At 46.1% G+C, this 12,915-nt stretch overlaps 1 pseudogene; it reads right to left on the reverse strand.

Moving 5' to 3' along the window:
• Window positions 1-6,242: 6,242 nt before the first annotated feature.
• On the reverse strand, window positions 6,243-12,623 carry LOC123796510 (5'-AMP-activated protein kinase subunit gamma-2 pseudogene; annotated as a pseudogene).
• Window positions 12,624-12,915: the final 292 nt, after the last annotated feature.

Below are 12,915 nucleotides of genomic sequence, written 5' to 3' on the forward strand. Positions count from 1 at the left end.
GTTTACTTAACCTAATATTCAAATCTATAACACACCTCCACTCCTTGAGATGACCACACTTTTCCCCTCTCCTGTTATCAAGGGGTGGGTGCTCAAACTTCACCCCTTGGGCACTGCATGGGAGGCAGAAATGTCCAGGAAGACCTTCATTGGAATGAAGAACCTCTCCACCTTGTGGAGCTAAGCCTGCCTCTCACTGCACTGTTTAGCCTCTTGTTTTAAGGCCTCCACCTCTCCCTCCAAGATGGAGCACCTCTTGTTCAACTGGAGGATCTCAGCCAATGACTCCACAGTGTTCATGGCCTGGGTCTCCAGTACCATTTCCTTCCAGCTCCCCTCCTTATTTCCTGCCATGATTTTTAATTCAAAGTCTTGAAACCACTGGTCTCTTTCATCTTCTAAGGCATGGTGTCATTTTCTTCTGAAACGGACTCCCCAAAAGTTTAAGAATGCACAGGTAGCAGGCCACAAGTATCTTAGTTTGAAGTCAATCCCATGTGAGAAGGGACTCAAGTTTTCACTTTGTTGCAGAGTTGGATGGTGCCGTGTCAGGGGGTTTTGGGTCTGGCTGGTATCCCAGTGGCTTTTTAGCCCACTGCTAAGCTGGGATGGAGGGCTCCTGGTTTCAAGGCTCCCAGGTGGCCAAGGAACCAGTGGACACATGGGTGTAGTTCTGAGCAGGTTTGGAGATCTCATAGCCTGAGACCAACTGGCAAGCCCAGTGTTTGAGTGCCTTGTGAGGAAGGAAGGATCCAGGTCCTAGAGTGTGTGGTGAATTCACTGTCCATGAGCTTGCTTGGCCTACCACAGAGCTGTGTGGTTGGTCTCCAGGACCAAGGGCATAAGTTGAGTCCTCTGAGTAGGTTCCTGCTTACACTAACACAGAACTAAGTTGTTGGTCTCCAGGTCCAAAGGCACATTGTGAGACCTCTATCCAGATTCCTGCTTGGCATAGAACACAGAGTTATGTGGTTGGTCTCCAGGACCAAGGGCATATGGTGAGCCCACTGTCAAGGTGCCAGCTTGGTCTAGAAAAAAAAATGAGTTGCTGGTCTCAGGTCCAAGAGCACATGGTGATCCCTCTTTCCAGGTGCCTGCTTGGCTTAGATCAGAGCTGAGTTGTTTGTCCCCAGATCCAAGGGTACATGGTAATCTCTCTGTCCATGTACCTGCTTGGCCCAGCATAGAGCTGAGAAGTTGGTGTTTGGGTCCAAGGGCATGAGGTGAGGCCATTTTCCAGGTAAATTCTTGGCCGAATGCAGAGCAGTGGAACAGGGCTCCAAGTCCAAAGACACATGGTGATTACATTGTCCGGGCAAGTTCTTGGCAATATACCGAGCTAGGTTGGTAGTCCCCTGATCCAAGGGCACATGGTGAGCCTGCTGTCCAGGTTCCTTCTTTGCCTAGCAGAGAGCTGAGATGTTCATCTTCATTTCCAGGAGCAGATGGGGAACCACTGTCAAGGTACCTACTTGACTTAGCACAGAATGGAGTTGTTCTCCAGTTCCAAGGGCACAAGGTGTTCCCTCTGTCCAAGTGATTACTTGGCCTAGTGCAGAGCTATTTTGTTTGTGTCCCTGTCCAAGGGCCCATTTGAGCCTGTTGTCAGGTAGCCCTGCTTGGCCTAGTACAGAGCTGAGTTGTTGGTCTGCAGGTCCAAAGGCACATGGTGGGCCTGCTGTCCAGTTATGATCTTTTTCCAATGCTGATTTGGGATGCAGGGCTCATCATTTCTTGGCACTTGGCAAGCCTGGTGTTCTCTGAACTCACTTGCCTTGTAGTGCTTTGGGCTGGCCAGCTTGTGGTATGAAGCTTCTTGGTCCACCCTGTGTCTATGTGACTGGTCCACCCCAAGTCTATGTGACCCAGTGTCATATGGATTCAGAGGGTTCCCAGTCTTTCGGTTACTGGTGGATGCTCTGTTCCGGGGGCTGAATTTCTCTATGTTCTTCTATGTTCGAGTGTTTGTTGTCTATGACCTCCTGGTCATCCAGGTGTCTGGGTGATCAGTTTATCCACTGCTGAGCTGGTTCAGACAGTTCATGGTCTCAGGCCCGATGTTCCAATGACTACCACTATTTCCAGTGGTGTGATGATTCCTTCTCCCAGTACTTTCTAGTTTCCTAAAATTCCCTGCCAGGTGTCTGGAAGCATTGTACACATTGTGCACATCTGGGTCAGCTGGATGTTCAGGGCATTCATGTGCCCCATGCTCAGCTGGTTTAGAAGGCTCCAGAGTAGTAGTGTGCCCAGTGCCCACTAAGGACATGGTCTCAGCTTTCCTGCAATGAGCCCAGTTGTGACCCCAGAGGTGTGGGGCGCAAGTGGCTGAGAATCCACAGTATTCTGATTTCCAAAGTCCCACTGCCATGTGCCAAATGGGAATGTGTACCCAAGCAGCCAGAACATCCTCACAGTGGCAAAGGGGTCCAACAGTCGCCGGGTGTGGGTTCATGGACTCTCAGGACCACAGAGGGCCACAAAGATAGGCACAAACATGAAGGTGGAGTGCAGAGTGTTGTTGACAGCCCCAGGAGATGAGGAGGGGGTAGGGGACTTGCCATGGGCAGGGGCAGAGAATAAGTCAGAGAACATGAGGACTAGCAGGAAGAGCTGTGGCTGAAGCCCCATCTCTGTCCTCAGTGCAGCCTTGGCTGTTACCGTGCCTTTATAACAGCCCTGGGAGCATCACAATGCCTTCTTGTGGTGTCACCACCATGACCTGGCCAATCATCAGGGCACCGTCAGGTTGGCTTTGTTAAGGTGGCCAATCACCAAGCAGCTTGGCTGGCCAATGAGTGATGACTATATCGATGACCCTCATGACATCATCTCCTGGAAACTATGTTTTGAGGAAAACAAGTGATTTTTTCCCTTCAAGATGAAGAATTCATATTTGGGATGTATTTATAGTGAAGTTCATGGTGAGGCTGAAAGACTCAACCAGTACAAAGCTAAATGTCTCTCCTAGAGTCACCATTCACTAAGACACTGACACTGATATTAATGAAGACATGGGCCATTAGACCCAGGAAAGGTCACACTTGTGGGGTAAGTCAGACAACACAACACTAGAGCAAATGCTACTCTCAACTCATCCAGCAAAGCTAAAATATAAGTCTAGAAAATGTAGTTATATTTTTCGTACATCTTCCCACAATAAACATAATCCTGGGACGGATGAAGCTGTGTCACAAGTCATTGACTGCTTGTCAAAACAACATTCAGCTCTCATTGAAGGGGGACAACAGAATCCAGCCTGTCACCAAGTTTACAGTCTTCATGTCCAGATCCAATCAGAAAGTACTGGAGGGAGAAGTTAAGTTTGTCTCCTCATTCAAATACAACTACGTACTAATCAAATCATTCTGAAGACCTAAGAAATCAGAGATCTAAGAATATAAATGCTGTAAGGCTACAAGTAGGAAAATGACCACCATTTGGAAGGTAGGAGGTTGGAGACATGAATCTGGTTTGATACAACCGAGGATACAGCTGAGGGGAGTGAGTCTGCTTGAGGAAGATGTCACAAAGAATTATAAGCAGCGGGGTGTGAAATTGGATCTTTCAGAATCTTGGATAAAGCCACCAAAAAGACTGAAATCTTGCCATTTGCAATGATGGGGATGAATTTAGAGGGTACTATGCTAAATGAAATAAGTTAGTGAAAGGGACATAGCATATGATTTCACTCATATGTGGAATTTAGGGAAAAAATGATGAACATAGGGGAAGGGAAGAAAAAAAATAAAATAAGATGAAAAGAGAGGGAGACAGACCATAAGAGACTCTAAATTGTAGGGAACAAACTGAGAGTTGCTGGAGGGGAGGTGAAGGGGGAGTAAGGGTAATTGGGGGATGGGCATTAAGGAGGGCACTAGATGTAATGAGCACCTGGTGTTATATGCAACTGATACATCACTAAATTAAACCTCTGAAACTAATTTTTTTTAAAAAAGGAGTGTGTTCAGGGAGCTCCCGTATTTGTTCCTCACTGGCACACAGGAAACTCCCATTAATTGCTTGTGGAAAGAGTGAGGTCAGATGAAGCTGTCTTGTCACTGAGCAAATGCACAGGGTTTGGAGCTCAGGGGAGAGAAGAGTAGTGAGCAAAGAGGTGCTCTCTGAAGCCGGGGGATAGATGGGTTTCCCCGTGAGGACCATAAAGAGAAGAAGAACATGTGGTCTAGGACTGAACAGCAACCAAAGGGCACACAGGAAAAAGCTGACAAAGGAAGGTGAAACAGAAATGTGTGAAGAAGGGGACTGAAAGTAGAATTATCACAGAAGTAAAGAGTGGGGCATCCCCAAAAATCCAGAGTACCTGCTGCCCCTAGACAGGCTGAGGGAGGCTAATTCCAGCTGGATTGCCTTTGGTTTTCTGTCACTCTCAGACAAATCCAATTCTGTTTTATCATTTTACCTTCTGACCCCTTTTTTGAAACTGAAACATCATTGACAGACAATATCATTTTAGCTTTAGGTGGACGGTATAGTGACTGGACAAGTTTTTATCATATGCTACACTCACCACAAGTGTAGCAACCATCCATCACCAGAGATACTATTACAATACTATTGACCATATTCCCCATGTTGTGCCTTTCAGCTCCATGACTTATTCATCCTATAATGGGAAGCCTGTTTCTCCCACTCTCCTTCACCCATTTCTCCCATGTACCACTCGCCTCCCCACTGGCAACCATCACTTTGTTCTCTGTATTTATAGGTCTGATTCTGCTTTTTGTTTGGTTGTTTATTCATTTGTTTTGCTTTTCAGATTCCACATACGAGTGAAATCCTATGGTATTTGTCTTTCTCTGTCTGACCTATTTCACTATGTTTATGCCTTCTGGGTCCACCCATGTTGTTCAAATAGCAAGATCTCATCTTTTTTTATGGCTGAGTAATTTTCCATTGTGTATATATACCATACATTCTTATCTATTCATCTCTTTTTTTTTGTAGATAGTAAGTTGTTGTTTTTCTTTTTAATTTTTCAGTCTGTCAAAAAAAAAACCACCAAAAAGGGAAAAAAAATCACATTATTCTAATATCTGTGTACAGTGTGGACATTTTCAGAGGACTAACATTAGAAAATATTGTTTCTCTTCACCCCATGACAACACTGCATATGCCATAATAACACTTTACAACAGTAATCCACCAGTAGTCATACAGACATCATGATTTTACATTTCAACATGAGAAAAAAAATCCACGTTTTCCCAGGACTTTCCTTCCTCATAATGGCTGCCTGTTTCCACTCTAGCAGAGCAGGTCTCCACACATGCTTTTGGAAACTTAAGCTTTTAAACACTAACAATGGCTATATTTGAAGTCCTATCCAATCCAGAGCCAAACTTAAATGAGGAAGTTGCCATCTACAGTAACAACCAACGTTTTATTAATGGGTATGGTGAAGTTTACCCATGGAAATGTGTAAAATACTGCATGAAAGGAAAAATAAATAACCTTGTTGTAAAGCAGACTTGTTTACATTATAGATCAGAACACCCAGTAACATAAAACTGTCATTAAGTTTTACAAATTAATTTTTATATTCAAATTACAGCATTTCCACAAATCTAATAAAAAGAAAATGGTTTGAGAATGGTTGAAAGGCTTTCATGCCACTGCCCCCATGGGGCTGCCCACAGGTCACAGTGATGAAATACCCCATGTGCTAACAGAAGGCATGAGATCTGAATAGGCCATACTCTCCATTTATGTCCTATTACTTGTTCCAGAACAGTGAATTCTTTGAGACGAAAAACGATAAAAAAAAAAATCAGGACACAGTGCACTTTGATAACATATAGTATCTGAAATTGTTCAAAGGTCTGAATACAGTCTTTTTTTCTTTTTTTTTTTTAAAGATTTTATTTATTTATTTATTTGACAGAGACAGCCAGCGAGAGGGGGAACACAAGCAGGGGGAGTGGGAGAGGAAGAAGCAGGTTCCCAGCAGAGGAGCCTGATGTGGGGCTCAATCCCAGAACTCTGGGATCACGTCCTGAGCCGAAGGCAGATGCTTAACGACTGCGCCAGCCAGGCGCCCCTGAATACAGTCTTTTAATGCAAGCCTGCATCTTCAAACACATAAAATCTGTTTCCTATGCTCAGTTTCAACATCACTGGAAAAATACCCATCACTAAACCCTGATTCACATTCGTAGCCATTTCACCATCTTCTATCATGGTCAGTGTTCAGGAGGCAAATCCTGACCCAGAATCCTTGTTCACATTTTCTCCAAGGGCTTCTCCATGCACAGTGGCCATTCTGCTTCTGTCTCCTTCTGCTTGGCACCTGCAGGCATGAGTATCAGGGCTTACCACACGTCTGACAGGGAAATGACTCCCACGATGCTATCTGCTTCACTTGTGACCAGCAGCGCAGGGGTCAGCCCACGCTAATCTGTTCAGGATTTCCAGCTTACCGTACTTCACAACACCTTCAAGGCACTGTGAGTGGTGCTGAGGGCCTGGGTCACTGTGATATCTAGGTTACTGAACGTTTTCTCAGCAGCAAGCTTAATTAGCTCAGACTTGGAATAAATATTCACAACTTCTCCTGACTCGTGCACCACAGGGAAGACCAGCAACTCTCTTTCTACAAAGACATTTAAGGCTGTACTGATGGTCTCCTTGTGGATGAAGGGATGTTGTGGTGGGTCCCAAATGCAAGAATATCCAGGTTCTCCTTAATGAAGGCAGGCTTTGTCAGACCAGACATAAAATGCTGGAGGAACGTGAGGATTCTTTTGTGGGTAAGTGTATAAACTGCAGTCCACTGATAGGATCAATAATTGGCAATGAGTGGATTTCATTTGTGATCAGTGAGTGTACAGCATGGAAGATGTTTGCATCTGGAGCTATATTCCCTGAAGGCTTATGTGTTTCTTGGGGATGAAGTTCCCTCCTTGTTTCAATCTTATGTGCCTCTAATTCATAAATGAGTACCAGGGTTGACTTATGTCATGTCTGTGGTGTATTTATGAACTCTGTAATTGTTAGCATTCCTACAAAATTTGTTTTGTCCTCTCCCACAATAGTGCTGCTGGAACACCATTGGCTGCTAAGGCACAGAAGCTTTTCTAACTTGTAGTATCAGCAACGACCCGCTTTGAAGAGTTGGAAAGATGTGGTGATCCTTGTGTTAACTCAGTGCATGAAAACCCCCTTTTTTGAGTTTTGTGCTTCCTCTTCGAACTGGAATTTCTCCCACATGCTGGCTTACTGGTCCAGGGGCTGCAGCCCGCTGCTGCCAATGAAGAGGAGGAGGACCAGGATCTGTGGGTACTTCTGGACGCTTCACTGGTCAGGTGTGCAGGGGTACCAGGGTGTCAGCTGGACCTCTCTAGAGTGCAGGTTATGGGCTAGGATCCTCTGGGGGATGTGGGCATAATGCAGGGACAAGGGGGTATAGGTGGGAACTTCTGGCTAGGCAAGCAGGGAGGTTGAGTTTTGGATGAAGAGCAGCCATTATCCATTCATCACTGGTGGATACCTGTGTTGTTTCCACACCTTGGCCACCTTAAGTCATGCTACAGGAAACGTAGGGGTGCATGCGTCTTCACAATGAGGACATCTAGGCCTCCTGGCTAAAGCTGAAGTGGATACAAGCTGGTGTCACAGGGATCTCTGTGCAGAGGGCCCCCTGGAAGGGTGGCTGGAGTGGAGATGGATCAGGAGCTGAGGTTTTCTGGGATGCTCTGCACAGAGGTGCCCTGGCAGGACAGCTGTAGCTGAAGTAGGTGGGCTGGAGTGTCCCAGGGCTCTCTGCAGTGGAGACACTTTGGGAGGGTAGCTGTAGCTGAAGTGGATTCAGGATTGGGGGGTTCTCTGTGCACAGGATCTCCTAGCAGGATGTCTGAAGCTCAAGTGGGAGAAAGGTGGGGTGTCCTGGGGTCTTAAGCACTGTGAGTGGCCTGGCACAGTGTGGGCTGATGTGTGCTGGGCTTTACACACCAAGGGGCTCCTTATCAGGACAGTTTCAGCTGAAGCAGTAGTGACTCAGGAGGTCACATAACTCTCCATTCAGGGGGTGCCCTAGCAAACCGAGTCATGCTAGCCTGAAGTGTGCTGGGGTGAATCGGACTAAGGTGTCACATTGGTGTGATGTCTGGAGCTGTAGTGAATGCTGACCAGGGCAACCCAGTGTGTGCTATGCTGGGGCTGCCTCGTGGGCACAGCGTGGGTTGAGTGGGTTGGGGACCCAAGGCTCAGCGAGGTAGCAAGCTGGCTGGGGTGCTCAGAACCTGCTTCTGTCCATGCTATCAAGGTGGAAGGGAATGGGAACCATGACACTTGCCAGCACTTCAACACAGAGAGAGATCCAGCACCACCCCCTCCCCTTTGGGGGGCTTGAAGGGTGGATCCTTCACATTACATATGCTCTTTAAATTGCAGCTTCTTGAGACACCTTGGTGGCTCAGTTGGTTAAGTGTCTAGCTTCTGCTCAGGTCATGATCCCAGGAGGATCATGGGATCGAGTTCCACATTGAGCTCCTTGTTCGGTGGGGAGCCTGCTTCTCCCTCTGTGTGCCGCTCCTCCTCCTTGTGCTTGCTTTCACACTCCCTCTCTCTGACGAATAAAGAAAAAACCTTAAAAAATAAAAACAAACTGCAGCTTGTTTTCTGTGACCCAGGGCAGACAGATCAGCTTCCAGCCCCCACAACTATCCCTCTCCCTGCAGTTGGCAGGATGGTGAGTGTGTCTCTGTCGTGTGTTGTGCAGAAGCTGTTCAGTAGGCCCTCAGTTCTTCTTCAGGCAGATCTGCTCTATAAATAGGTGTAGACTTGATGTGTCTGGGGAGGAGGTAAGTTCAGTTCTCACCTTAGGTGAGGTGAGTTAGGTCCCCATGTTGGACTCTTATCTTTATAAAATTACTTAAGTTATTTCACTTCTCAGAGGATCCATTTCCTGACTGTAAAATAGACATTTTATTTCAGGATCCAATACCCTTACTGGCTAAGGTGCCTGGCACAGAGTAGGTGCTCATTAAATGTTTCTTCCTCCTCTCATCCTACACTGTGCTCTCCAAAACACATTCCCTTGACTCAGCAGACAAACTGCTCCTCCCACTCTCAATGTCTGAAATTTCTAAGAACAGTATGGGAAGTCCCACCCTGCTACTGGGCTTGGCACCTCACAGGTCACTCTGGCAACTTTACCCTTGCCACTTTCTTGCTTTCTCTCCACCTACTCAACTGAGACGTGCAAGTGCCTGGCCCAAGCCACCTCTATAAATCCTCCTCCGGGGGAGGCTAACAACAGAATCCATCAAGGATCATGAATACTTAGCAGCCAAGGGAAATGCTGAGCCACTGGGACAGTCCTCCCAAGGGTTTTAGAAATCCACTGCTGATGGTTGAATTTTGGAGAACATTTCAGTGAAGGGCCTAGGAGGGTCTTAGTGGTTGAGTAGTGTAGGTTTAACTAGCGTACATCTGTGGATTTTGAGGATCACATCCCGAGGAAAGTTTCCATCAGTCTGGCACCTGGAGTCAGTCATGAAATGGAAAGGATAGAAGGAATAATATTTGCTGAGTGTCCAGAGTGGATGCTTCACTGTGCCAGGCCATTGATATAGGGCTTTTCTCTGAACGTGGTAACAATTCTACAAAGTGATCATGCTCTTGTGTGTCCCTATTTTACAGAGGAGGAAAGTACATTGGTTGAGCTTACTTAACATGTAGCTGTGTTATAGCATGGTGCATGAAAGAAGTTATAGAGCCTAGTGGGCCTGAGTTCACATCATAGCTCCATCTCCTCCTTGTTGTGTTACATTGAGAAAATTCCTGAACCTCTCTGTTTCTGAGTCACCTCATCTACAGCATGGAGACAGCAATGCCTGCCTCATTAATGTGTTTGAAGATTGAAATGACATTGCAAACCTAAGACCCTAACCAGTGTTTCTGGTACACGGCAAAAACTCAAGAAATATTGTCTGTTCTTAATTTTACTACTATTGATGTTATTGCCAAAACCCCTGAACTGAGAATGAGGGTGTTTAATTCAAACGTAAATCCTTCTGGATCCAACATGAGAAGAAATAGAACCATATGCATGTTTAGAAACAAAACAGAACCGTCATGCTCTTTCCTTCAAGCTTCCTGGCATCATTTACTAATGCCAGGCATGGTACTGGGCACTGGAAACAGAATAAAGAAGATCATTCTGTTGAGGGGATTATAAGCGAGGAAAGGAAAGTAAATTGTATTATTTGTCCCAAGTTTTTTGCCTTCCTTCCTGGCATGGCCCTCCCAATGGACCACATTTAGTTTTTTTATGAATGGGCTTGGCTGTATGACTAGCTTTGGCCAATGGAATGTGAATATGCTTGCTGTAAACAGAGAATATAAATGGCCAAAATTTGGAGCCAAGGTTACCACAAAGGCTATGAGGTCTGGGGTCAGAAATGGTCTATGCAGAAATAGCTGTGTGTAGACACTCTGCTTCCCTTTTCCTTTCTATCAGAGTGGCACCCACCTCAGCGGCTGGCCTTGAGTTCTAGAGGAGTCAGTGTGTGTGAACAATGTTGAGTAGGATGGGCAGTTCGTGCTGACTCTCAGCTCCTTATGGTTCACCACCACTTTCTCAGAACCTTGGAGACCCGTACCCACCATCTGGAGAATGCAGTGTCTAGTGTGGTGCCGTGGTGACTATGATGCTGAGCTGTGCATTACAAACATCCTGAAACTCTTGTTTTGTATTCCAATACAGCTGTTTATTTAAAGCTGACAGATATCCTGAACCTCATGTAGGTGATGAATCAGCAAATTCTACTCCTGGAACCAATACTATACTATATGTTAACTAAATTGAATTTAAATTTAAAAAAGAATCTGCTTTTTAAAAGAAGTAATTGAGTTAAAATTAAAGTATATGGGGGACCCTAGAAATTTATGGTGAGTCCTTATAAGAAGAGATTAGGACATGGATACAGAAAAGAAAATATGATGAGAACACTCAATGAGAAGGTGACCACATACAAGCCAAAGAGAGAGACCTCAGTATCCTGAGTGAAAACAAATAAAAAAAAACAACATCGGAGGTCATAGCTGTAGGATTACCCTCATATATTAAAAAGCCATCACTCCCAAAATGTAAAACACAGAGGTGATTGCCATGGGCAGGGATGGTGGGGACAGGGGTGGGTTGCAAGACGGAGAAATTTGTGTGATGGAGTACTTCTATATCTGGATTGTGCTTTTGAACATATGAATGTACATGACAAACTGACAGAACTAGACATGTCCATCATACCACTGTCAGTTTCCTGGTGTTAATAGTGTTCTGCAAAGATATAGGCTGTTTACCAGGGGCAAAATGAGCCAAGAGTGCCTCTGTGATAGGAATTTTCTGTACTACCTGCAGCTTCCTGCGAATCTATAAATCTACCTACCCACCCCCTACCTATATTAGTGTTCTACCTGTCAACACACCTAAGATTAATTCCCTAAAGCTAACAGCCCCACCCTGGCTCCCTGGAGGTCCAAGCGTCCCCAGGACCCTAATGTGTGGGTGTCAAGCCACAGTGAATGATGCAGGAGGGTTCTCGTGCTGACCTGTGACTGAGTAGGTCTTGGGCTGTGATGCCCTGTAATCCTGAGGGGCAGAGAAGGCCAGTTGTGGGACAGGACAGAGACAGAACCCAGACTGTTCTCCTCCCAGAGCTGATGTTTTGTCTTTGGGAAGAAAAGGACAGGACAAAGACCTAGTTCACAGCCCGCCTTCCGTTCTCTGGACAGCATCTGTCTGTCCCCTGCCCTTGTGGATCCCCTCCCAACACTGCTATCTCCTGCCTCCTGCTCACACAACCATCCCCACAAAGTTTCTGGCATTTTCAGATGAACAAATGGGGACACAGAGGTTGAATGGCTCTTCTTCACACCCTCAAAGTGGGGTCCCAGGACCTGCAGGAGCCTGCTGTGCCCAGAAACATGTGTGGGATAGGTGGAGTCTGAGCAGTTGACCACTGGAGGTTAGCAGATCTGGCTTCACATAAATGATCCACTTCCTTCACAGATCCAAGTTATCTGGACTCCAACACCCTCCCCACTGGCTCCTGAAAACAGCAGCCCTCTTATAAGCTCATACATCTTAGAGATGTCAGCCTCTCTTCTCCCAAGTAGCCCTCATTTTTACCTTCCCTCCAAGAGCCAGCTTCTTCATGGGTCCCATCAGTTTATGCCCAGGTGCTATAAGCACACTGCCTTGAGTTCTCCCAAGGGACCATGGCTCTAGGCTCTCCTCCACCTCAGCTGCAGCCCTAGGCAGGCCCCAGCTCAATGACCTCCACATGGCATTTGAGCTCCCACATCATCCTTGGAGGTAAAAGAGACAATCTCCAGGGAGAAGAGGAACCTGGAACCTTACTTTCCTTCTCCCATCTGTCCAATTTAGGGCAGAATCTCAGCTCTGCCTTTTAGTGGTTGCCACCTTCCTCCATATCCACAGACACCCACGAGTCTTCCAGATGCACCTCTTCCCACCTATTCCTACCTGTCTTCTTCTGTATTACTCTGTCTCTCCACTCCTCCTCTTGGAGCAGCCAGTAAGAATCTGTCTCCCCCAAAATCTGCAGTGTTTCTGAGGCACAGGGTAGAGAGCCCATCCTCCAGGCTCCTCACTCCAGTCTGTACTGCCTCCCTCACCTCATAGGAAATCACCCAGAGACAGGGAATGGTCCCATGCTTCTGACGTCCCTCTATCATGGTTCCCTTGTCTTCTTGTCACATTTACTCTCCAAAGGTCTGCATAACTCAGGAACATGTAGTCAGGAAATACTTGCTGCAGTGTCCAGAGTTTGGAAACATCACGAATGGGATACGCTATTTGCAAATGAAATACCTGATAAATGGTTAATATTCATAATATATGGAGATCTTATATGACTTGCCTGGGTG

Source organism: Ursus americanus, chromosome 5 (genome assembly GCF_024610735.1).
Source record: "Ursus americanus isolate L20-20 chromosome 5, mUrsAme1.1.p, whole genome shotgun sequence".
Taxonomy (NCBI): Eukaryota; Metazoa; Chordata; class Mammalia; order Carnivora; family Ursidae; genus Ursus; species Ursus americanus.